The sequence below is a fragment of the Papio anubis genome, chromosome 18 (assembly GCF_008728515.1).
Source record: "Papio anubis isolate 15944 chromosome 18, Panubis1.0, whole genome shotgun sequence".
NCBI classification, from domain to species: domain Eukaryota; kingdom Metazoa; phylum Chordata; class Mammalia; order Primates; family Cercopithecidae; genus Papio; species Papio anubis.
In genome coordinates, this window is record NC_044993.1 from 63,837,824 (window position 1) to 63,860,793 (window position 22,970).

At 46.3% G+C, this 22,970-nt stretch overlaps 1 protein-coding gene across 4 annotated transcripts in view; it reads left to right on the forward strand.

Annotated features, from left to right (window-relative positions):
- The window catches only part of ABAT (4-aminobutyrate aminotransferase), a 105,546-nt gene that overhangs the window by 27,478 nt on the left and 55,098 nt on the right, over positions 1 to 22,970 (forward strand). The window contains exon 1 of one of the 4 annotated variants that reach the window (XM_009195957.4): positions 6,990 to 7,911. The exons of 2 other annotated variants lie outside the window; for them this stretch is intronic. The gene's annotated coding sequence lies outside the window, so the exon portion shown is untranslated. Of the gene's footprint in view, positions 1 to 6,989; positions 7,912 to 15,117; positions 15,356 to 22,970 lie in introns of those variants that run through there. One more of the 4 variants, XM_003916510.5, reaches the window with a different exon arrangement.

Genomic DNA, 22,970 nt, shown 5'->3' on the forward strand with positions numbered 1-22,970 from the left:
TGGGCAACATGGCTCTGTCAACCCTGTCAATCAGTGATCAGACTTAGCCTGAGTAGGAGGAGAAAGCTGGAACCAGTGGCCTTCCTCAGATGTGATCTCATGAAAGAATGAAGTCCGCCTACGGGTAGCTGCTCTGGAGGGTGGAAGCCTGAACTTGATCATTCCCTCTAATTCTCATCCCATCTAGGCAAAAGGAGACTTGCTGGGAGAGAGAAATTAATTGTTCGGTTTATTATCAGTTCTTAAAAAAAAATATCAGCTCAAAAAAAAAATACACAAAAAATTAGCCAGGCATGGTGGCACACACCAGTCATCCTAGCCAAGAGGCTGAGGTGGAAGGATCACTTGAACCCTGAAGGAAAAGCTGCAGTGAGCTGTGATTGCACCACTGCACTCCAGCCTGGGCAACAGAGTGAGACCCTGTTTCAAAAAAAAAGAGGCCAGGCAGGGTGGCTCACGCCTGTAATCCCAGCACTTTGGGAGGCCGAGGTGGGTGGATCACTTGAGGCCATGAACTAGCCTGGCCAACATGGTGAAACCTCGTCTCTACCAAAAATACAAAAATTAGCTGGGCATGGTGGCATGCTCCTGTATTCCAGCTACTCGGGAGGCTGAGGCACAAGAATCACTTGAACCTGGGAGGTGGAGGCTGCAGTGAGTCGAGATCGTGCCACTGCACTCCAGCCTGGGAGACAGAGCAAGACCCTGTCTCAAAAAACAAAGATACTCATGCAAATAAATATATAAGTACGAACTGTGATGAATGGAAAGAATTACACAAGGAGCTCTAAGAAATTACAGCAAGACAATTGTATTTCCACAAGAAGGTTTATAAATGCTTCTCCGAAGAGATAACATGGAGTGTTTGAGACCTCAGTGATTCCTAGGTTTTGGCTAGGGAGGAGTGAGGGAAGCAGACTTGGCTGCGAGAATGGCAGGTGCAAAGGCCCTGAGGCTGCAGAGCTCTGTGCCCTCCAGGAATCAGAGGGTGGAATGGGTGGGGTGGCATGTCAGGACTCAGGAAAGAGAGGCTGGCAGAAGTGGGTTAGGCAAGGTCCCAGATGCTTCATGAAAGGCTGGGAGCCACCGCTGAGCTGAGAAGTGACAGGCTAGGGCAGTGGAGGCTGGAAGATGACTCTCTCCCCATGCTAGTGAGCAATGCCCATGGTGGTCTAGCAGAATAATCACTTTTTTTGTTGTTTTTTTTGAGACTAGGTCTCCCTCTGTCACCCAGGCTGGAGTACAGTGGTGCAATCACGGCTCGCTGCAGCCTCGACCTCCCAGACTCAAGCCATCCTCCCACCTCAGCCTCCCTAGTAGCTGGGACTACAGGCACACACTACCATGCCAGACTATTTTTTTTATTTTTATTTTTAGTGGAGACGGGGTTTCACTATGTTGCCCGGGTCTCCAGCTCCTGGACCCAGCAATCCTCCCATCTCAGCCTCCCAAAGTGCTGGGATCACAGGCGTGAGCCAATGTGCCCAGCCCAGATTTAGAGACATTTTAGAGGCAAATGAGAGTCCCTTTTCTTCCTCCCTTCCCTAATTTCACCCTCAAGCTGATGACCATGTAATTGTGGTTATGTTCAAGAAGTGAGAGCTAAAATGTGATTTACCTTTATCTCAGTTTGCAAGCGGCAAGAGAGAAGCTTACATTTCTAAAACAGCAGCCACACTGTGGAACCTAAAAGCTAGCTGGACTGAACTCCAGTGCATCCTAGCCAGGAATTAGGGAACTTTTTTTAAACTTTACTTATTTATTTTGTAGAGACAGGGGCTTCACTGTGTTGCCCAGGCTGGTCTTGAACTCCTCAGCTCAAGCAAATCTCCAGCCTTGGCCTCCCAAAGTGCCGAGATTATAGGAGTGAGCTACTGCGCCTGGCCAGGAGTTAGGGATATTGGCAACCCCAGGTTATCATCCCAGAACCAGTCATGAAACTCACGAAATCATCACCGGCATCCTCATCTCCAAGAGAATCTTGCCAGTACTTGCATGTCATAATTAAAATCAGTGGTCAGACTTGGCCTGAGTAGGAGGAGAAAGCTGGAACCAGTGGACTTCCTATGATGTGATCCCATGAAATAATGAAGTCTGCCTTGTGTTCCTACGGGTAGCTGCTCTGGAGGGTGGAAGCCTGAACTTGATCATTCCCTGTAATTCTCATCCCATCTAGACAAAAGGAGACTTGCTGGGAGAGAGAAATTAATTGTTTGGTTTATTATCAGTTCTTAAGGTCTCACGCTGGTCAGAAGTTCAGAATTAGTTGCATACTTTTTAACTCAAGAGACAGGGTCTTGCCATGTTGCCCAGGCTGGAGTGCAGTGGTATGATCGTAGCTCACTGCAGCCTCAAACTCCCGGGCTCAAAGGATCTTCCTGCCTCAGCCTCCCATGTAACTGGGACCACAGGTGCACACCACCACACCTAGCTAATGGTTTTTTATTTTCTGTAGAGACAGGGATGGTGGTGGTGGGGTGGTGGAGGCGGGGGGAACTCAGGGACAGGGCTGTGTCTCACTTTGTTGCCCAGACTGGTCTTGAACTCCTGGGCTCAAGCAATCTCCCGGCCTCGGCCTCCCAAGGTGCTGAAATTACAAGTGTGAGCCAGTGCACCTGGCCAATCAAATTCTTTAAAATTAACTGCCACAGATTAAATTCTTTTCTTAGGGATTTAAATTTTACAGACACATGACTGACATGTAATAAATATTCGGCATTCATTGGCAAGAACAGAAGAAGCCAGGTTGCTGGATGAGCTTTGGGCTTTGGTTCAAACTGCAGTTCCCCAGGTAAATAGCTCCGAGATCTGGGGCATGTTCTAAACTACCTGCGCTTTATTTTCTCCCTCTGTAGCTTGTAAGAGCACCTACTCCACAGACTCATGAGAATAAACAGAGGTGCTCAATAAACGGTGGCCAGTATTGTTATTTAAGGTTTAGTCTCACTTTAGGTGTATGTCAGTCCCACCTTAGCTACATTTTCCAGTGAGTCACACCTGGCTACCAAGTGCCTGAAATGGGGTTCGTCTGAACGGGGACGTGCTGTAAGCGTAAAACACACATCTAATTCTGAAGACTTGGTATGCCAAAAAGGATATCAAAATATTAACATTTCACTAATTCGTTTTCATAGTAATTAGTTTTATGCTAATTTATGACATGGTGAAATGATGAGATTTTGAGGACACATCAGGTTAAATAGAATTCATATTAATTTCTTTATTTTTAGTGATTTATTTTTTAATGTATTATTTATCTTTTTTCGATTTTTGCCTTTTTCCATGTGTTCTAAAAAATGAATTTCATCTGTTTCTTTTCTTTTTTGATGTGACCACTAGAAAATTTTAATTGACACACGTGACTCACATTTATATTTCTTTTCTTTTTTTTTTTTTTTTTTTTTGAGATGGAGTCTCACTCTGTCGCCCAGGCTGGAGTGCAGTGGCATAATCTCAGCTCACTGCAACCTCCGCCTCCTGGGTTCAAGCGATTCTCCTGCTTCAGCCTCCAGAGTAGCAAGGATTACAGGTGCCTGCCACCGCACCCAGCTAATTTTTGTGTTTTTAGTAGAGACGGGGTTTCACCATGTTAGCCAAGCTGGTCTCGAACCCCTGGCCTCAAATGATCCGCCTGCCTTGGCCTCCCAAAGCGCTGGGATTACAGGCGTGAGCCACCACGCCAGGCCTATATTTATTTTCAATAGTACAGGTCTAAAGACATGATATAGAAAGTAGCAATGGTTAAGGAATGAGAAAAGCGTGGACGTGGCAATCAGAAAGATGTAGGGGCTTATCGGGGTAGCAGTACTCCCTGTATGCTATTAGAACAGTCAGTTAACCTTTTTTTTGAGACAGGGTCTCACTTTGTCACCCAGGCTGGAGCGCAGTGGCACAATCTCAGTTCACTGCAACCTCTGCCTCCTAAGCTCAAGCCATCCTCTCTCCACCACCTGAGTAGCTGGGACTACAGACGTGTGCCACCACTCTTAGCTGATTTTTGTATGTTTGTATTTTTTTGGTAGAGACCTGCTTTCACTATATTGCCCAGGCTGGTCTTGAATTCCTGAGCTCAAGGAATCCGCCCACTTTGGCCTCCCGAAGTGCTGGGATTACAGGGGTGAACCACCAAGCCCAGCCAGTTAACCTCTGTGTGCCTCCACTAATATCTGTGAAATGGAAGCAAAAATCCCTAGCACAAAAGCACTCTTTCAGTCAATGAGATAATATATAGAAAGTACTTAGCTCACTCCTAGGCACAAAATAGGTGCTCAAACACAAATAAAGGTTACAGCTTTTGTTACATGTGTTAGGGATGTTTAGTATTCAGAAGGGGGCTAAGTAAACTCTGAAGACAAATGAATAACAGTAACTCTCATTTGTTTAGCAAGATATACTTTCGCATGCCATTTTTACCTCCATGTCGACATTTGATCTTCAGAATGACTGTGGGAGGTATGGTCAGCCCCTTAGGGAGATGAGAGGCTGGGCACAGTGGCTCACACCTTTAATCCCAGCACTTTGGGAGGCGAGGTGGGAGGATTGCTTGAGCCCAGGAGTTCATAACCAACCTAGGCAACATAGCGAGACCCCGTCTCTACAAAAAAATAAAAAATAAAAACATTACTCAGGGGTGGTAGTGCATGCCTGTAGTCTCCAAGCTACTCAGGAGGCTGAGATGGAAAGATTGCTTGAGCCCAGGAGGTTGAGGCTGCTGAGAGAGAGAGAGAGAGAGAGAGAGAGAAGGCTGCTCAGAGAGAGAGGGGGTAGGGGGGAGAGAGAGAGAGAGAGAGAGAGAGAGAGAGGAAGTAGGCTCAGGAGCAAGCACCTTCGCATCTGAGCAGGAACTAGAACTAGGCCTTCTTGTACCAACCTTCTGGATTCTCTCAACTTTCCAAGCCTCCAAAGTGTGTTTCTGTGTTTACCTCACTCTCTGGTTAGGTGGTTTCTACAGGAGTCTTTAGAACAAGAGAGAAGACCAACATTTATTACAACCAGCAACCAACATTAATCACTTTCCCACATCAGTACGGAAAGCGCCATCGCATTCTTTTTGTCGAATACAGGTTATTCTGCGTGATGGATGTACCCCAGTTTATTTTAACCAGTTCCCACTGATGGACAATTAGGTGATTTTCAGTTTATATAAATGAGGCAAATTCCTTCAAGTACAATTATGCTAGGGATAAATGGTCTGTGCGCTTACAATCTTACAGATTTTGACAAATTGCTCTCCAAGCCATTTGTATGAATTTCCTCTCCTGCCAGCAATGAATGAAGTGCCAGTTCTCCTGCATCATGAATATGGCCAAATATTTCATGATAAAAAGTCAGTGTGGAGAAAGCAGAGGAAAGGTGAGATGGCAGCTGGGGGGCCGTCAGGAGGTGGGGGCAGCTGTCCAGGTAGGAAACAATGGGTACCCGAACAAGGACAAAGGAAAGAGGGAAAGGGTGGGGCCCAGAGCAACTGCGGAAGTCAAAGTCTGTGGTGTGGTGGTGAAGGAAGATAACAGGAAGGGGGAATCAGATTTCTTGAGTTTCTGGTTTAAACAAATGAGTAGGCAGTGGGTCTGTTAATGGAGATGCTCAACATAGGAAAGGAAATAGGTGTAGTGAGGAGAAGATGATGATAACTGTGAGAACATATTGCACTTGATATGAAGGACATCCTACTGAACCAGGGAGAGGATTTGGGGATAGTGAATCATTTGTGGGAACCATGAGTGTGCATGAGTTCTCCCAGCGATGGGTGGGTGGGTAGATAGATGGATGGATGGATGGATGGATGGATGGATGGATGGATGGATGGGAAGATGGATGGATGGATGGATGGATGGATGGATGGATGGATGGATGGATGGAAAAATGGATGGGTAGGAAGAGAAGATGGTTGGAGAGATGGAGGGAGAGAAGGCTAGATGGATGAAAGATTAGACAGACAAAAAAACAGAAACCTAGACTTTATTGTCTTTAGATTGAACCATATGAAATTACTATTTTTGGCTAGGTGCAGTGGCTCATGCCTGTAATCCCAACACTTTGGGAGGCCGGCGGGGAAGGGTGGATCACTCGAGGTCAGGAGTTCGAGACCAGCCTGGCCAACATGGTGAAACCCCCGTCTCTACTGAAAATACAAAAATTAGCTGGGTGTAGTCGCTTGTACCTGTAGTCCCAGCTACTCAGGAGGCTGAGGCAGGAGAATCACTTGAACCCGGGAGACTGAGGTTGCAGTGAGCCACGATGGTGCCACCGCACCCCAGCCTGGATGACAGAGCAAGGCTCCGTCTCATAAAAAAAGAAAGAAATTACTATTTTTGTTTTAAAAATTACCAAGTGCTTAATTTTATACAGGTTGAAATATTTTGGGGGGAAGGATACTGATGTCTACAGTTTACTTTGAAATGCATCAAACACAGGATGTGATAAAGCACAGGTGGTAATCATGTGAATGGTGGAGGCTAGTGGTGGGTATATAGGGATTTACTGTAAAATTCTTTCGGCTTTGCTGTGCATTGGAAAGTTTCATTTAAAATCATGAGAAATGGGCCAGGCGCGGTGGCTCACTGGTGAATATTGTCAATTTCATGTGGTTCCCCTCAATTTATGTTTTATTTGGCCAAAAAGATCCTTCCAGGTTCCCAATCTGCAGCATCAACAGATCTGCTCTGTGGAGTCCCCTCTGGTCCTTGTTCTGCCCCGATTTGGGGGCTGGGGGCTGACGTTTCTCCCTCTCAGAGCTCAGGTTGAATTGCCCTAACGTGCTGATTACTGCACCGAGGATGCCGGTATCTGGCTTGTAATAATTATAGATTTCCTCTGCGATTTGATCCCATTGGTTGCCTCGGCAACGGCGTAATAGCTCAACCGAAGCGCTGTCACGGTGATTTAGAACCAGTGTGTCTCTCCTGCAGCCTCCATTCTGGGTGCCTCCACCCCCTTGCCGTCGTCATGGTAACTGATGAGCAGCATGTGACCGAGGGCTCTCTGCCCCCCCTCATGCCCCCTCCCCATCTTGTGACCATCCTCGTTTCCTCTTCTGGACCCCCTGTGGACCCGCGTTGACCCAGCATGGGCTACAATGGGGGAGTTGGGTAATTGCTCCCCTAGGTTCCTCCCCAACCCCCGAGAAGGGGTCAGGTGGAGCATGGGAGCCAGAGCAGCCCCTCTGCCTTGGGTGTCCTGGAGATGACTTGACGCCCCCCCACCGGAGCCCCGTCATGGCTGTGGCTGCATCTGCAACACCGCAACAGCAGACTTCTGGGAAAACCATTTAGGCATCTGAAGCCCTGGATTTCTGCTTTGTCCCTTCAGGGCTTCCTGAGCCTGATAAAAAAAAAAAAAAAAAAAACCTAGGAAGAGGCCCCTGGAAGGAAAAAGGGGAGGGAGATAGCCTATTTTACAAGGTCTGAAATGATGTGGCTTTTCCTTCTGGCTTAAACCTAGCTGGGTTTAAAACATCTTCTTAAAAATCTGTATTCTATTTTTTTCTCTCTGTTTATCTCTCTCTTGCTGCCTCTGTTAATCTTTGTTTCTGTGTTGTATTTTTTCTGTTTCTGTCTGAAAACCCTTCTCTTTCTGAATCCATCTTTCAGTCTCTCACGTTCTGTCTCTCCCCTCCTCCTTCACCTTCCCTCCATTCCTCTCCCTTGTGCATTTGCCGGGTTCCAGCTGAGCGCATCCTTTTCCCAAACCTGCTTTGCTTCCAAGTGGCCCTTTTCTGTCTCCTCTACCTGTGCCCATGTTTTGGGACTGCCTGGAAATCCAGGACACCCTCCTGAGGAGGGAGCTGGTGCCCAACAGCACCTCTTAGGATGAACCCAGCCAGCTGCATTCCTGGCCTCTGCAGAATGACATAGAGAAGGCATTTTAAGCAGGCGAGCTGAGCTCGCCACAGGACTCCGACTACCAGGCACCGTGAGTGCAAATATATATGTGTGTCTGTGTGTGCATGTGCACATGTGTGTGTGCGTGTGCACGTGTGCATCCTTACGTGTGTATGTATCTTCTGGCATGGGGAGGTGGTGCCAGTGTCTGTCAGTGCCTGTTATCTGTGGTGTTGGGGTGTGCAACTGTGTGGGCACACACCCTTGTGCACCTGTGTACCTGTGTGCACATGTGCCTGGCTCTCTGTGTGGACACACAAATGTACATCACAGATTTTTCAAGGACGCTTTGTGAACACAGCAGGAGGAGACCCTTTAAAGTGGGGAAAAAATAATGAAAGATGGATATAGAAATGATGAGATAAGGAATTGCTCTCATCAGCAGGCTCGCAACACCACAGTCTTCCTGCATCTGGTCTTAGGAAATGAAGTGAGAGTCACCTTGAAAAGGCATTTTTGTTCAAGCCCCAAAACAAATCCTTTCCCTTCATTCTAAGGACAAGAACAGCACAAACACACACACCCCTTTCTCTTTGAAACTCAGGGGAATGGAAGGCTCAGGGGGCGCTGTCACTGGGCATTTCAGACAGAGTTTGCAGTGAGAATCTCAGTTGACAGCCTGGGCGGCTCACGCCAAGAGTAGATATCAGGAAGCTCTGGACAGCTGCTCTCTTCACATCTTGTGGCTGATTAGAAGTTCATTTTGAATTTTTTTCCCAGAAGCAGCCTATGCCCCAAGAGGCAACCAGAAGAAAGCAATTTTAGAAAATGCAATTTCATTTGCAGGGCAAGATATGGAATCCTGACAGGTTGCCGCTGAAGCTCCTGCAGTTGGTGTGTGCAAGCTGGTAGCCAGGTCACTGGTGGAGGAAGGGGGTCCTCTGTGCTTTACATGTCCCTGGGTATTTGGGAAACTTGGCAGCCAGTTGCTCTAAGTGAACCCTGACTCTGGAGTAGGCACTGCCCTGGGCACCCTGGCAGAGAGGACAGAGCTGGAGACAAGGACTGGCCTCAGGAAGTTTCCAGTTCAAGTAGGAACAGACCCGATCACACGTGATACTCTCACACTCAGACACACTGCTGCTGCCTGCATTTCCTCCGGGCTGCCATCCCCCTTCCCCTGCCCTGGCCTCTGTCTGCCACGACTGCCCCTGTCTACCTGCTAAGTGCTAATCATCGTTAAACATCCCCTGTCACTGCTTCCCGGAAATCTTTAATTTCCACCCAAGAACAGCTAACACTATACACCCTCCTCTACCTGCTGAAATCACTTGGAGCCTCTGACATCACGTGTCCAACCAACCTCTTTCCCCACATTTGCCCGTGAGCTGCACTTCATTTTGCAAGGACATAAAGAAAACTATGCACGCAACTACATGCAAAATGACTGACTGGGATTCTTAAAATGCCAATGTCTTTTAAAAGGCAAAAGGGCTGAGAAATGGTTCCAGGTTAAAAGAAATAAAAGAGCCATGAGCCCAAATGCAATGTCTGATCCTAGGATGAAGCCTGGATCAGGGGAACAGAAAACATTTGTGGGCTGGGCTCAGTGGCTTATACCTGTAATCCCAGTGCTTTGGGAGGCCGAGGAAGGAGGATCACTTGAGGTCAAGAGTTAGAGACTAGCCTCAGGAATATAGTGAGACCGCATCTCTACAAAAAATAAATATAAAAATAAACTAGCCGGACATAGTGGTGTGTGCCTGTGGTCTCAGCTACTCAGGAGGCTGAGGCAAGAGGATTACCTGAGCCCAAGAGTTCGAGGCTGCAGTGAGCCATGAGCCATGATCATGCCACTGCTCTCCAGCCTAGGTGATAGAGCGAGACCCTGTCTCAAAAAAAACCAAAAAATCATTTGAAGACATTTTAGGGATAAGTGGGAATATCTGAATATAGATTATATATTAGATAATAGTATTTTCATGTGAATAGGCCAATAATAAATAAATAAAAGACAATAGTATTTTATTAATGATACCTTCATGAGAGTGACTTTGTATCTCAGATCATTTGTACTAGGTTATATAAGAGAATATTCTCGTTCTTAGAAGGTACAGGCTGAAGGATTTAAGGATGAAATATCACAATATCCACAACTAACTCTCAAATAATTCAGAAGATAGATAATAGAGTGGGTACAAGTGTGGCAAAATGTTAACAGTTTCTAGGATTACAGGCAGTTGTGGAACTACGTTCATAACTTTTATGTGGGTTTGAAGATTTTCCAGTGCCCAGGCTGGACACTCCGCTTAGCTTTGTGGGTGGATTATCTCATTTCATCCTCAGGGCAGCTTGGGGATGAGACAGCTCTATCACACCCACTTTCCAGTGGAGAAAACAGAGGCAGAGCCAGATGTAAGTCCAGGCCACATTATGTCCCAACGCCCTGTTTTGTGAAATTTAGTACTAAAGATACTACATGGCTGTGTGATGTTGGGCAAATCACTCAACCTCTCTGTGATCTGTTTCCTTTTTTTTTTTTTTGCTACGAGTGGATAATTATAGTATCAGAAAGTTGTTCTGATGGGTATTATGATATCTAAAGAACTTAGAACAGGGTTTGGCCTAAAGTAAGTGTCTGCTGTTGCTGCTGTTAATTGTATTTGTTGCTGCAAATGTAATCCCAGCACCCTCGCCTTGGTCAGTGATGGGTAAACCTGGAGGGTTTTTTTTTTCCTTCTGTACCTAAGGCCTGCTTCATGGGTTTGTGATCTACGTGGTCACACAGGGTCCTGTGTTCAGAAGATCCCCCCATGTCACTGGCTTGCAATTTGTAACCATTTTCTAACAAGGGACCTCGAATATTTATTTGATGCACTGGGTCCCACACGTCTTGTAGCCAGCCATGTCTGCACTCCCTTTTTATTGGATCCCATTGAGAGCCTCTCCTAGACTAAACTACTTGTTCCTGAGTCATTGCAGCAGACAGGCCCAGGCAGGCCGTGGCATTTCAGCAGATCAGATTGTATGTTCCTGTGACCACACTCCAATCCTGATGCAATGTCTCAGCCCACACAGGCCAGTACAGTAGCCGTTCATCAGATCTGGTCATTGAACATCTGACACGTGGCTATTCTAAACTCTGATGTGCTGTGAGTGTGAAATTCACACCAGATTTTGAAGACTTAGCATACACACGAAAAATAAATGCACAATATCTTATTAATAACTATATTGATAGCTGGGCATGGTAGCTCACGTCTATAAACCCAGTACTTTTGGGAGGCCGAGGCGGGTGGATCACTTGAGGTCAGGAGTTTGAGACCAGCCTGACCAACATGGTGAAACTTTGTCTCTACTAAAAATACAAAAATTAGCCAGGGGTGATGGCACACACTTGTAATCCCAGCTACTCGGGAGGCTGAGGCAGAAGAATCGCTTGAACCTGGGAGGCGGAGGTTGCAGTGAGTCGAGATCGTGCCACTGCACTCCAGCTTGGCAACAACAGCAAAACTCCATCTCAATAATAATAATAATAACTATATTGATTATGTATCAAAATTATTACATTTTAGATACAATGGGTTAAATAAGATACATGAATAAAATTGGTTGCCGCTGTTTTTGCTTTTTTCATATGGCTACCAGAAAATGTCAAATTACCTATGTGGTTTGCATTGAAAGCTTGTGTTATATTTCTGTTGGGCAGTACTGCCTTAGATCAAACTACCTGTGCCTTCATTGTGACTCCAAACCAAACCAGACCAGCAGGTGACAGCCCAGTGAATTGATTTCTACGTTACATTAACTACACTCTGACCCTGGTGCTCTAGCTTAGACCAAAGTCTCCCAATCAATCCATCAGGCACCTCTTTCTGTCCCTTTTCTATTCCTTTCCCTCTTGGGATAGTCCAAGACACTGATTTTTATACCCAGTGAGTTTGTCAAGTAGCCTAAAGATATTTTTGAGGCAATGTATTGGGTAAAAAGACACTGAAGTTGGAATCAGAAGAACTAATTTAAGAATTAAATTAAGGCCGGGCGCGGTGGCTCACGCCTGTAATCCCAGCACTTTGGGAGGCCGAGGCGGGCGGATCACAAGGTCAGGAGATCGAGACCACGGTGAAACCCCGTCTCTACTAAAAATACAAAAAAAGTTAGCCGGGCGCGGTTGTGGGCGCCTGTAGTCCCAGCTGCTCGGGAGGCTGAGGCAGGAGAATGGCGTGAACCCGGGAGGCGGAGCTTGCAGTGAGCCGAGATTGCGCCACTGCACTCCAGCCTGGGCGACAGAGCGAGACTCCGTCTCAAAAAAAATAAAAAATAAAAAATAAAAATAAATTAAAATCCCAAATCACCTCTTTTTTTTTTTTTTTTTTTTTCTTTTAGAGATGGGGTCTCGCTCTGTCACCCAGGCTGATCTCAATCTCCTGGGCTCAAGCGATCCTCTCACCTTGGCTTCCCAACGTGCTGGGATTACACGTCTGGTCCCGGATCACCTCTTCTCCACGAGGTGAGCTTGGGCGTGTTATTTCTCTGTGCAAGGAAACAGAACAGCACTAGCTTTAAAGCCTCACAGACCCGAGTTTGAAGACTGGCTCTGCCATTGACAAGCTGTGTGACACAGGATAAGCCACAACCCTCTCTGAACCTCAGACTCATCCTCAGTCTTACAGGGTTGGTGATGCATACTGTGTAATACGGTTGCAAGAATGGAATAAGATGAAGCAGAACAAATGTCCAACCCAGCAACTGGCACATGGCAGGTGTGCGCTTAATCCCTGCATTCTTAGTGGGATCAGTATTCCCAAGAGAGTAAACATTGATTTATGGGGAAGAAAATAAATCTTACTCTTTATGAATAAAGTACACGTATAAAATACAATACATAAGCAGATGTACAATTTATCTGTGGAATTAAAATTTCATGGGGTATGTAGCTAATAAAGAATCTTTAGGGGAATGACAATGAAAAAAAGTTTGAGAAACATTGCCTTAATCTGACGGATGGGCCTCAGAGGTTGCTTTTCAGTTCAGTTCCTGCGGTTGTCGGAGTATAGGGCTGAAACTCCATGATTGAATTCAGCAAGTATTTTTGAGCACCTACAGTGGCCAGGCACTATTCTGGACCCTGGAAACGGAGGGCACCCTCCAGGTACATGCTTCCCAGAGCTGGTCTCTGAGGTCCCCTGAGCCAGCCCCTGCCTCTGGGAAGATGACCCTAAATGGCAGCCTCAGTCAGGGGGGCAGGGTTTTAGAGGCCTCCTTATACCACCTTGAACAATGGGAATAGAAGTATCTGTCTCAGGAGTAGATAAGATGGTGTATGTGAAACCTTGACATGGTTGGCATTCATTCATAAAATCAGAGCAGATACCCACACACACACAGGCATAAATGAAAGGTACTTTGAATTACAGAAAAGTTAAGGTCTTTGCAAGCGAATGTAGGAATGCTGCCAGGCACACAGCGTGACTCCAGCCACCAACAAAGTGTTTCCAAGTCTGGAACTGTGTGGTCCTTGAAGGAGATATAAATGTTTCACTTGTTATATGCTGTGATTTTTGCGTACTTAGCAGTTTCTGGAGTCCGTGAAAGTGGTTTGTTTTCTCTGAACGGGAAGTGCGTTTCCTCCAATCACGCCGACCTGATTTGTTTGTTGCTTGTTGGACTCCCCACGGGAACACAAGGTCCCACAGAACACAGCAAGACGTGTCCTTGTTTACCGAGGAATCTCTGGGAATCAGCACAGGTGTGCAGAAAGCATTTATTGAACTGAACAAACAGATTTTATAAGCCGGACCTTCTGCGGCGTTGGCCCGGGTAGCTACTTCAGCCTGGGTACAAGCATCCTTTCTAAGCCAATTCCATTCTTTCACTCCTTCTCCCTTGTAGGATCAGAAATCCAAAACTAGCTTATCCTTTTGCAGATATTTCTTTCCATATTATTTCCTACATCCAGAACAAAGGCTCTCTGTGTCTCACATTCGGAGGCTTGGATTTGAAGCCCTGTCTGTTCGTTTTTCTCTCCAATTTTGTCACAGGCTGGGTAACTACCTGCCTGCTAGCAATGATGTGTTCATGCTCCCTGGATTCCTGATTGAGGTGGGCAGAGAGGACAAGGGCAAGAGGATGAAAGAGGTTGAGGCAGACCAGCTTCTTTCTTATGAAATCTGGATGTTCAGGCTGGTAGCAGGGCCACCGAATGTGCCAATAGTCTTTAGCAGCTCATCAGGCTCTAGAAGAAGTGCATTTACTAACTTCAAGTCCAGCCTGGGAAACATAGTGAGACCTTGTCTCTCTCTGTCTAAAAAGAAGAAGAAGAGGAAGAAGAAGGAGGAGGAGAAGGAGGAGAAGGAGGAGGGGGAGGAGGAGGAGGAGGAGGAGGAGGAGAAGTTGTTCACAATTTTTGTTTATTCATTTACATATTTTTGAGATGGAGTTTCACTCTTGTGGCCAGATGGGAGTGCAGTGGCATGATCTCGACTCACTGCAACATTTGCTTCCCAGGTTTAAGCAATTCTTCTGCCTCAGCCTGCCGAGTAGCTGGGACTACAGGCACCTGCCACCACGCTCAGCTGATTTCTGTATTTTTAGTAGAGTTGGGATTTCACCATATTGGCCAGGCTGGTCTCGAACTTTTGACCTCAGGTGATCCGCCTGCCTCGGCCTCCCAAAGTGCTGGGATTATAGGCATGAGCCGTCGCACCCAGCCAAAATGCACAATTTTAAAGAGCTCTTTGGAAACAGAAAATGGCCTGCAACAGGCATCTTTTCTACATCCTATGTACTTTCTTCAATTGACCTTAAGCCAGTTAAGTGCCTCCTGACTTCACAAATGGATTTCATTCTTCGCATTTTACAGATGCAGAAACTAAGGCCCTGATGAGTTCAGCAACTTGCCTAGATAATATATACGGCCCAGCCACACTTTAGACCCAATTTCTGGCTCATGTTACTTTCGCAACATCATTCTCAGTCTTTCTCAGGAATAGACAGTTGCCTGCTTCCAAGAGCAGTATTCCTGTCTCCCTATACAAGTCACTGATGATTTTATGATGCCCAAGAGGCAGATGATAGGAAGTCATGCCTGCAGGGAGAGAGGGCTGGGGCCCATGCCGAGGGGAAAGTCAGAAGAGGCTGTTGCAGCTGAAGTCTGAGGAGAAAGCTGGATGTGAGATAAAGCGTCTGTCCCTGTGCCACCGCCCCTGAATGGGGCCCTGTTAGCCCCGTCTGCTGAGGCCCAGGGCTCCGGCTTTATGGGTTGCCATGGCGACCCCTGGCCTTGACAACCGAAGTGCACTTGGCTGAGTGTGTCTTTGTGTCCCGGTTGAGTCTGCAGAGAAGCCAGCAGCTGGGGCTGCAGATGGGAAAGGAATGTCCCCAGCATCTGCCAGCACTTTTGTGTTGGTCCTAACGGCTGATAGGAAAATGAGAGGCAGGGTCTTTTCTAGAGAGATCTAGGGGGTCCATTTCTAACCAATGATGCATGCAAAGAGTTTGTGTTCACAGGACCTGGGAAGCTGCGGAGTAGAAAGGTGAGTCAGACGCCATCTTCGTAGGCTGCTTGTTGAGTATTTACTGTTTATTCAATGATTGTTTGCAGCCAGGCACTGCTCTGGGGCTGGGGAAACAGCAAGGACCTCTGCCAGCCCACGAAATAGTTCCAATTGGTATTACTTACATTTTACAGATCAGGAAACTGAGGCACAGAAAGGTTAATGTGCCTGAGGTTATATGGCAGGTCAGTGAGAGGCCAGGGATGGCTAGTCTGGGGGTAAGATCATTTTGAAGGATGCAAGATTGGGGAGACGCTGGGAAGAAGCAGTTTCTTTTTTTTTTTTTTTTTTTTGAGACGGAGTCTCGCTCTGTCGCCCAGGCTGGAGTGCAGTGGCCGGATCTCAGCTCACTGCAAGCTCCGCCTCCCGGGTTCACGCCATTCTCCTGCCTCAGCCTCCCGAGTAGCTGGGACTACAGGCGCCCGCCACCTCGCCCGGCTAGTTTTTTTGTATTTTTTAGTAGATACGGGGTTTCACCATGTTAGCCAGGATGGTCTCGAGCTCCTGACCTCGTGATCCGCCCGTCTCGGCCTCCCAAAGTGCTGGGATTACAGGCTTGAGCCACCGCGCCCAGCCAGAAGCAGTTTCATATCCAGCACCTCGCACTCCGCCTCCACCAGTGGCCACTACAGCCTTTTTTCTCCCTGTATCCCTGGGATGTTTGACCTCCAACTCCAGGGATTTGAGGATCACGCCCACCGTCCACCCTTTAAGGTAATTAACAGTAGTTCTCAGCCTCCGAGCCTCCAGAGCTCCCCCGATGCCCAGGTCACACCTGTGAGACTCAGACCTGCTTGGTCTGGGTGGAGCTTTGACACAAGGCTTAGCTTCTGGTGAGCGAGCATCAGGCGCAGTGAAGACTAGAAATTTCTGGCTTTTGAGCTCTAAGACCTTGAACAAGCCTTTTAGGCTTCTGAACCGGTTTTACAAGGCCAATCCTGCAGATCACCCGAAGGACCTATGGAAGGTCTATTGCGTGTAGTAGGTGAACAGTAAGTAAATAAACAGGAGCTGGTACTTTTACTATGATTATTCTTTCTCCAGAGCTAATTGCAAGAATTTGTTTCCACTTTCACCTGAATTCCTTTCACTTTACTGATTTTAACATTGAATTCGGCCTCTTAGCTCATTTAGCCCCTCCCCACAATGCACCAGACACATGAAGGAAGCAGAGAGAGCTAATTAGCATTTTAATCAAAAGAAAAGGGACTAGGAGAAGTGGGTGGGACTGAAGAGCTCACTATCTGGCTAGACCAGGGTTTTGACTTGTTTTGACTGAGACACACAGTAAAGAATAGAACTTACTTCAGGCCCACTGCACGGCTGAAACAAAAATTAGCAGCGTTTGCTGCGTACCCTGACAATTCCTATTCTGTTTGATTTACTGATTGATTTAAATTTCTCTTTCAGTTCTGACCATGTCAAGGAAAAGGTCCCCATGCGATACCAGTCTGCCTTTAACACCTGTCTGCTCTCTCCCAGTCTCTAGAGAAAGGAGAGGGACAGGCCTGGGGCTGTAGCCTTGGGCAGTCAACTCTGTCTGGCTTTTAATTGAATAACTTGCTTTAATTTTATTATGTTCTTTTCCCAGTTGCCTTTGTAGCAAATAAAATTTGAGGGGCGAAGGTAGCAATTAGGTTTTTTTAATCTGTTACATTTTTCTTCATAGAGATGGGAGTTTCACCATGTTAGCCAGGCTAGTCTCAAACGCCTGGCCTCAGCTGATCCACCTGCCTCAGCCTCCCAAAATTCTGGGATTACAGGCATGAGCCACCGCACCTGGCCAGAAGGTAGCAATTGGAAAGAATTCTAGGAAAATTACTTTTCTAAATTGAAAAAGCAAGTTGATTTCAAGAAAAATGTTAAGTAAACACAAGTCATATGAGAAATAAGAGCTCAAAGGAAGGGTAGTGCATGGTTTGGGAAATGCACGGAGGAGATTGGGGGTCTCAGAGACCAGGAGGGCCAGCAGCCAACCTGCTGTCACTTCAGATTTTCAGCTTTCTCCAACCTCCTTGGTTACAACTTCATGGCATGCCAGTGCTCTGAAAGCACCTCCCTTCTCAATCAAGACTCCTTCGCCCGCTTGTTTCCCCAGATGTGCATATCCAGGGTCCAGCGGATTGCAAAGGGCTTGGTAGAATCAAACAGGGAGATATTAATGCCACTTCCAGGTAGGAGCAAGGCTTGGGAAAATGTTGTGGCAAATTCTCAGTAATGTAGAACTCTTAGCACGCTTGTCAGGTGTTTCTCAGAGTCCGAACGGGCCTTCGAAACAATGTGATCCAGCCAGGCAAGGTGGCTCATGCCTGTAATCCCAGCACTCTGGGAGGCCAAAGCCAGCAGATCACTTGGGGTCAGGAGTTCAAGACCAGCCTAGCCAACATGGTGAAACCCCGTCTCTACAAAACATACAAAAATTAGCCAGGTGTGGTGGTGTGCACCTGTAATCCCAGCTACTCAGGAAACTGAGGCAGGAGAATCACTTGAACCAGGGAGGCAGAACTTGGAGTGAGCCAAGATCACACCACTGCACTCCAGCCTGGGCAGCAGAGTAAGACCCCGTCTCTCAAAAAAATAAAATAAGAGCAAGAAAGGAAGCCAAGAGGCCATTTAGGCTATCATTGCCTTCATCCAGGAGAAGGATGATGGCAAGAGTGTGTTGGAGACTTGCCCACAAGCAGGGATATACTGGAACCCTGGGCACCCAGCGCCCTTCTATCATCATTGATGCTTCAGACATCTATACTGAGAAGGAGAGCCTTCCCTTGTGGCAGCCTGCATCTGGGGTTTGCAGTGCAAGCCTGCAGGGAAAGTCTGCCTATCTGTGGGGCCTCTTTCCTTGGCAACTCCAGAGATCTCCAGGAATCTCAGACCATGGGGCTCTAGAATCAATGATTACATCTTCAGCAGAAAGTATAAGACAGGAGCAAGTCAGGGACAGAGTAAATGCAAATGACTTGTGTGCCTATGATTGTCCAGAATGTGTTCATCCATCATCCCTAATGGCCAGCACAACCCTGCAGTGAGAGAGGCATCACTGTCTCCAATCTACGAATCAGGAAACTGAGGCTCAGAGCGTTTTTGTAAGTTTTACCCTGTTATACAAGTACCTAAGATAGGGCGGTGGTTTGGACCCAAGCTTTATATTATTATTATTATTTATTTGATTTATTTATTTATTTATTTTTTTGAGACAGAGTCTTGCTCTGTCACCCAGGCTGGAGTACAATCGCACAATCTCGGCTCACTGCAACCTCCACCTGGTGGGTTCAAGCAATTCTCCTGTCTCAGCCTCCCAGTAGCTGGGATTACAAGCACCTGCCACCACGCCCGGCTAATTTTTGTGTTTTTAGTAGAGGCAGGATTTCACTATTTTGGCCAGGCTGGTCTTGAACCCCTGACCTCAGGTGATCCATCCGCCTCAGCCTCCCAAAGTGCTGGGAATCCAGGTGTGAGTCACCATGCCCAGCCCCTAGCTTTATATTCTAAAACCCAAGCTCAAATGCCACCTCCATGCACAACCCACATATCCTCATTATCTCTTATGGTGCACATAACAGACATCACTAATCTATCACATTTTTTACCCCTAAAAACCTGAAAGAGTGCTTCCTGCTAACAGGTCAAAAAATAATGAAAAATAAAAAATAAATTAAGTAAACCTAAAAGAGGCTGTAAAGTCTTTTTGTTGACTGCTCCAAATAGGCAATACTCATTGGCCAGCACTGGCATGTATTGTAACATTTGTTTGCCATTTTAATACTGCACAGAAAATTAACTTCTCTTGACCAGGCATGGTGGTTCACACCTGTCATCCCAGCACTTTGGGAGGCCAAGGTGGGGGTATTGCTTGAGCCCAGGAGTTTGAGATCAGCCTGGGCAACATAGGGAAACCCCATCTCTCCAAAAAAGAAATACAAAAATTAGCCAGGTGTGGTGCATGTGTCTACAGTCCCAGCTACTCAGTAGGCTGAAATGGGAGGATCACTTGAGCCTGGGAGCCAGAGGTTGCCGAGATGGCACCACTGCACTCCAGCTTGGGCAACAGAGCCACACCTTGTCTCAGGAAAAAAAAAAAAAAAAGGTTGCAAGCTTGGGGTCCCACAACCTGTAGCAGGTGGAAATTCAAGAATAAGTCCGTGTGATCGGAGTGTGTCATTACTCTACGTGCACTTTTTTGCACCTCTCTCTTCCCATCTATAGTAAGAGGAGTTTCTAACCCATGCACACCTCTTTTTTCTTTTCTTTTCTCTTCCTTTTTTTTTTGAGATGGAGTCTCACTCTGTCACTCCAGGGCTGGAGTGCAGTGGTGTGGATCTCGCTCACTGCAATCTCTTCCCTCCCAGGTCCGCTGCATTCTGCCTCAGCCCTGGCATCTGGATTACAGGCGCCTGCCACTGCACCCGGCTGATTTTGTATTTTTAGTAAAAACGGGGTTTCTCCACTTTGGTCAGGCTGGTCTCAAACTCCCAACCTCAGATGATCTGCCCATCTCGGCCTCCCAAAGTGCTAGGATTATAGGTGTGAGCCACTGCACCTGCCTCTTTTTCATTTTTATCAAGATAAACATAATATTAACCTTTTTAAGTGAAAATTCTGACCCTTTTGTGATCCCAATGCCACCACCTACTATTCTGGCCTCCAGATCTTTTTCATCACCCCAGAGACCCTGGTAACCATTAAGCAGTCACCTCTTATTCCTCCCAGGCCCCTGGCAACCACTAATTTATTTTCTGTCTTTATGGATTTACCTACTCTTGAAGGTTCCTATAAATGGATTCATAGACTATAGGGCCTTTTACCTCTGCATTCATTCATATAGCATAAAAAATATTTTGAGATTTATCCATGTTGTAGCATGTGTCAGAACGTCATTCCTTTTTATGACTGAATAATAGTCCATTGTAAGGATAGACCATGTTTTGCTTGTTCATTCATCCGTTGACGGACATCTGGGTTTTTTCCACCGTTCAGTGATTGCGAATAGTGCTGCTATGCCTATTTGTTTGAGTCTCTATTTTCAATTCTTTGGGTTGATGCAAAGTCGTTTACTTTTGCACCAACCTAATACTTAGGGGTGGATTTGCTGGGTCATGTAGTAGTAATTATATGCTTAACTTTTTGAGGAACTCGTAATTCTTAAAAGGCCATGACAACTCTAGGACTGAGGGTTCAGGAGCTAATCCCTGCCTTCTTCTCATCAACTCCCAACCCAGTAGGTGCTCTCCAACATACCTGCCTCGAGAGCCCCTCCCCAGCTCAATGACCCCAGCATCTCATTGACATGCTGAGTGCATGCTCCCTGCCCCTCCCTGGGAGCCTGCCTAAACACAGACCTTTCTGTGTATTCTTTCTATTTTCTTTTATCTACCTGGGAGCCTGCCTAAACACAGACCCTTCTGTGTATTCTTTCTATTTTCTTTTATCTACCTGGGAGCCTGCCTAAACACAGACCCTTCTATTTATTCTTTCTATTTTCTTTTATCTATCTCCCATTCAACCCCCGACTACCCTTCCCAGCCTCTGGTACCCATCCTTCTACTCTTTATGCCCATGAATTCAATTGATTTGATTTTTAGATCCCACAAATAAGTGAGAATATGCGCTGCTTGTCTTTGAGTGCCCGGCTTTTTTTAACATGATGATCTCCAGTTCCATCCATGTTGTTGCAAATGACTAGATCTCATTCTTCTTTTTTTTTTTCTTTTCTTTCCTTTTGCTTTTCTTTCTTTCTTTCTTTCTTTTCCTGAGACGGAGTCTCAATCTGTCACCCAGGCTGGAGTGCAGTGGCGCCATCTCTGCTCACTGCAATCTCTGCCTCCCGGGTTCAAGCAATTCTCCTGCCTCAGCCTCCCTAGTAGCTGGGACTACAGGCATGGGCTACCACACCCAGCTGATTTTTGTTTTTTGTAGAGATGGGGTTTCACCTTATTAGCCAGGCTGGTCTCAAACTCCTGGCCTCAGGTGATCCACCTGCCTCAACCTCCCAAAGTGCTGGGATTACAGGCGTGAGCCACCACGCCCGGCCTGGATCTTATTCTTTTTATGGCTGAATCGTACTCTATTGCGTGTATGAACCACATCTTCTTTATCCATTCATGTGTTATTGGACATTCAAGTTGCTTCTAAATCTTAGCTATTGTAAGCAGTGCTGCAACAAACATAGGAGTGCAGATATCTCTTCGATATACTGAGTTCCTTTCTTTTGTGTATTTACCCAGCAGTGGGATTCCTGGATCATATGGTAGCTCAATTTTTAGTTTTTTGAGGAACCTCCAACTGTTCTCCATAGTGGTGGTACTATGTTTACATTCCCACTAACAATGTACAAGGGTGCCCTTTGCTCCACATCCTCCCCAGCATTTGTTATTGCCTGTCTTTTGGATATAAGCCATTTTAACTGGGGTGAGATGATAGGTCTTTGTAGTTTTGATTTGCCTTCTCTGATGATCCGTGATGTCAAGCACCTTTTCATATGCTTGTTTGCCGTTTGTATGTCTTCTTTTGAGAAATGTCTATTCAGATCTTTTGTCCATTTTTTGATCGAATTATGAGGTTTTTTTTTTTCTATAGAGTTGTTTGAGCTCCTTTATATATTCTGGTTATTAGTCCCTTGTCAGGGGAGAAGTTTGTAAAAATTTTCTCTTGTTCTATGGGTTGCCTCTTCACTTTGTTGATTGTATCCTTTGCTGGAGCACAGACCCTTCTGGATGCAGCTAGAGCAGCTGGGCTCCCTCCTCCCTTTGAGAAGGTCTCCAGAGGGTCCTATCAATCAAGATCAGCCTAGAAATTGTTGCCTGCGGTTGGCTCCAGCTGACCGCACCCTCACCTTCCCTCCCAGCGCTCTATGATTTCATACCACAACTACCCTTGCTATGCACCAGGATCCTTAGCTACTCCATGTCATCATACACCTCTGAGCACTTGCTTTATCCCTGTTTTCTTCTTTGCCTTCTGAAGTCTCCTAACTTTTGAAGGTGAGCTCAGGCAACAACTCGCTGACATTGTCATCCCAGCCAGAATGAATCTCCCCATGTTCCCTTAGCACGTCACTCACACCAGCAAACTAGTCATGATTCTGTTCTATCTTACGCAGAATTTGTTGTTGACAGTGAACTGGAAAATTTTTATGTACATATCATGCTGGGTTATTTTAAGAAATTATTCACATGATGGGTAAAGCAGCCTAGTACATTAAATTCTTCCTTTTTTTTCCGCTCATAGTTCTCTGTCACTAAATTATGAGCTTCAGAAAGAAAGCAATTTATCCATCTTAGTTTCTCCTAAGAGAAGTGATGCGTTGCCCGGGAGCAGTGGCTCATGCCTGTCATCCCAACCTATTGGGGGAGTCCAAGATGGGAGGATCACTTGAGCTCAGGAATTCGAGACCAGCCTGGGCAACATAGCAAGACCTCATCTCTACTAAAAATTTTAAAAATTAGCCAGGCATGATGGCAAATGCCTGTAGTTCCTGCTACTTGGATGGCCGAGATGGGAAGAATGCTAGAGCCCAGGAGATAGAGGCTGCAGTGAGCCTGATCACCCCACTGCACTCCAGCCTGGGCGACAGAGAGAGACCCTGTCTGAGACA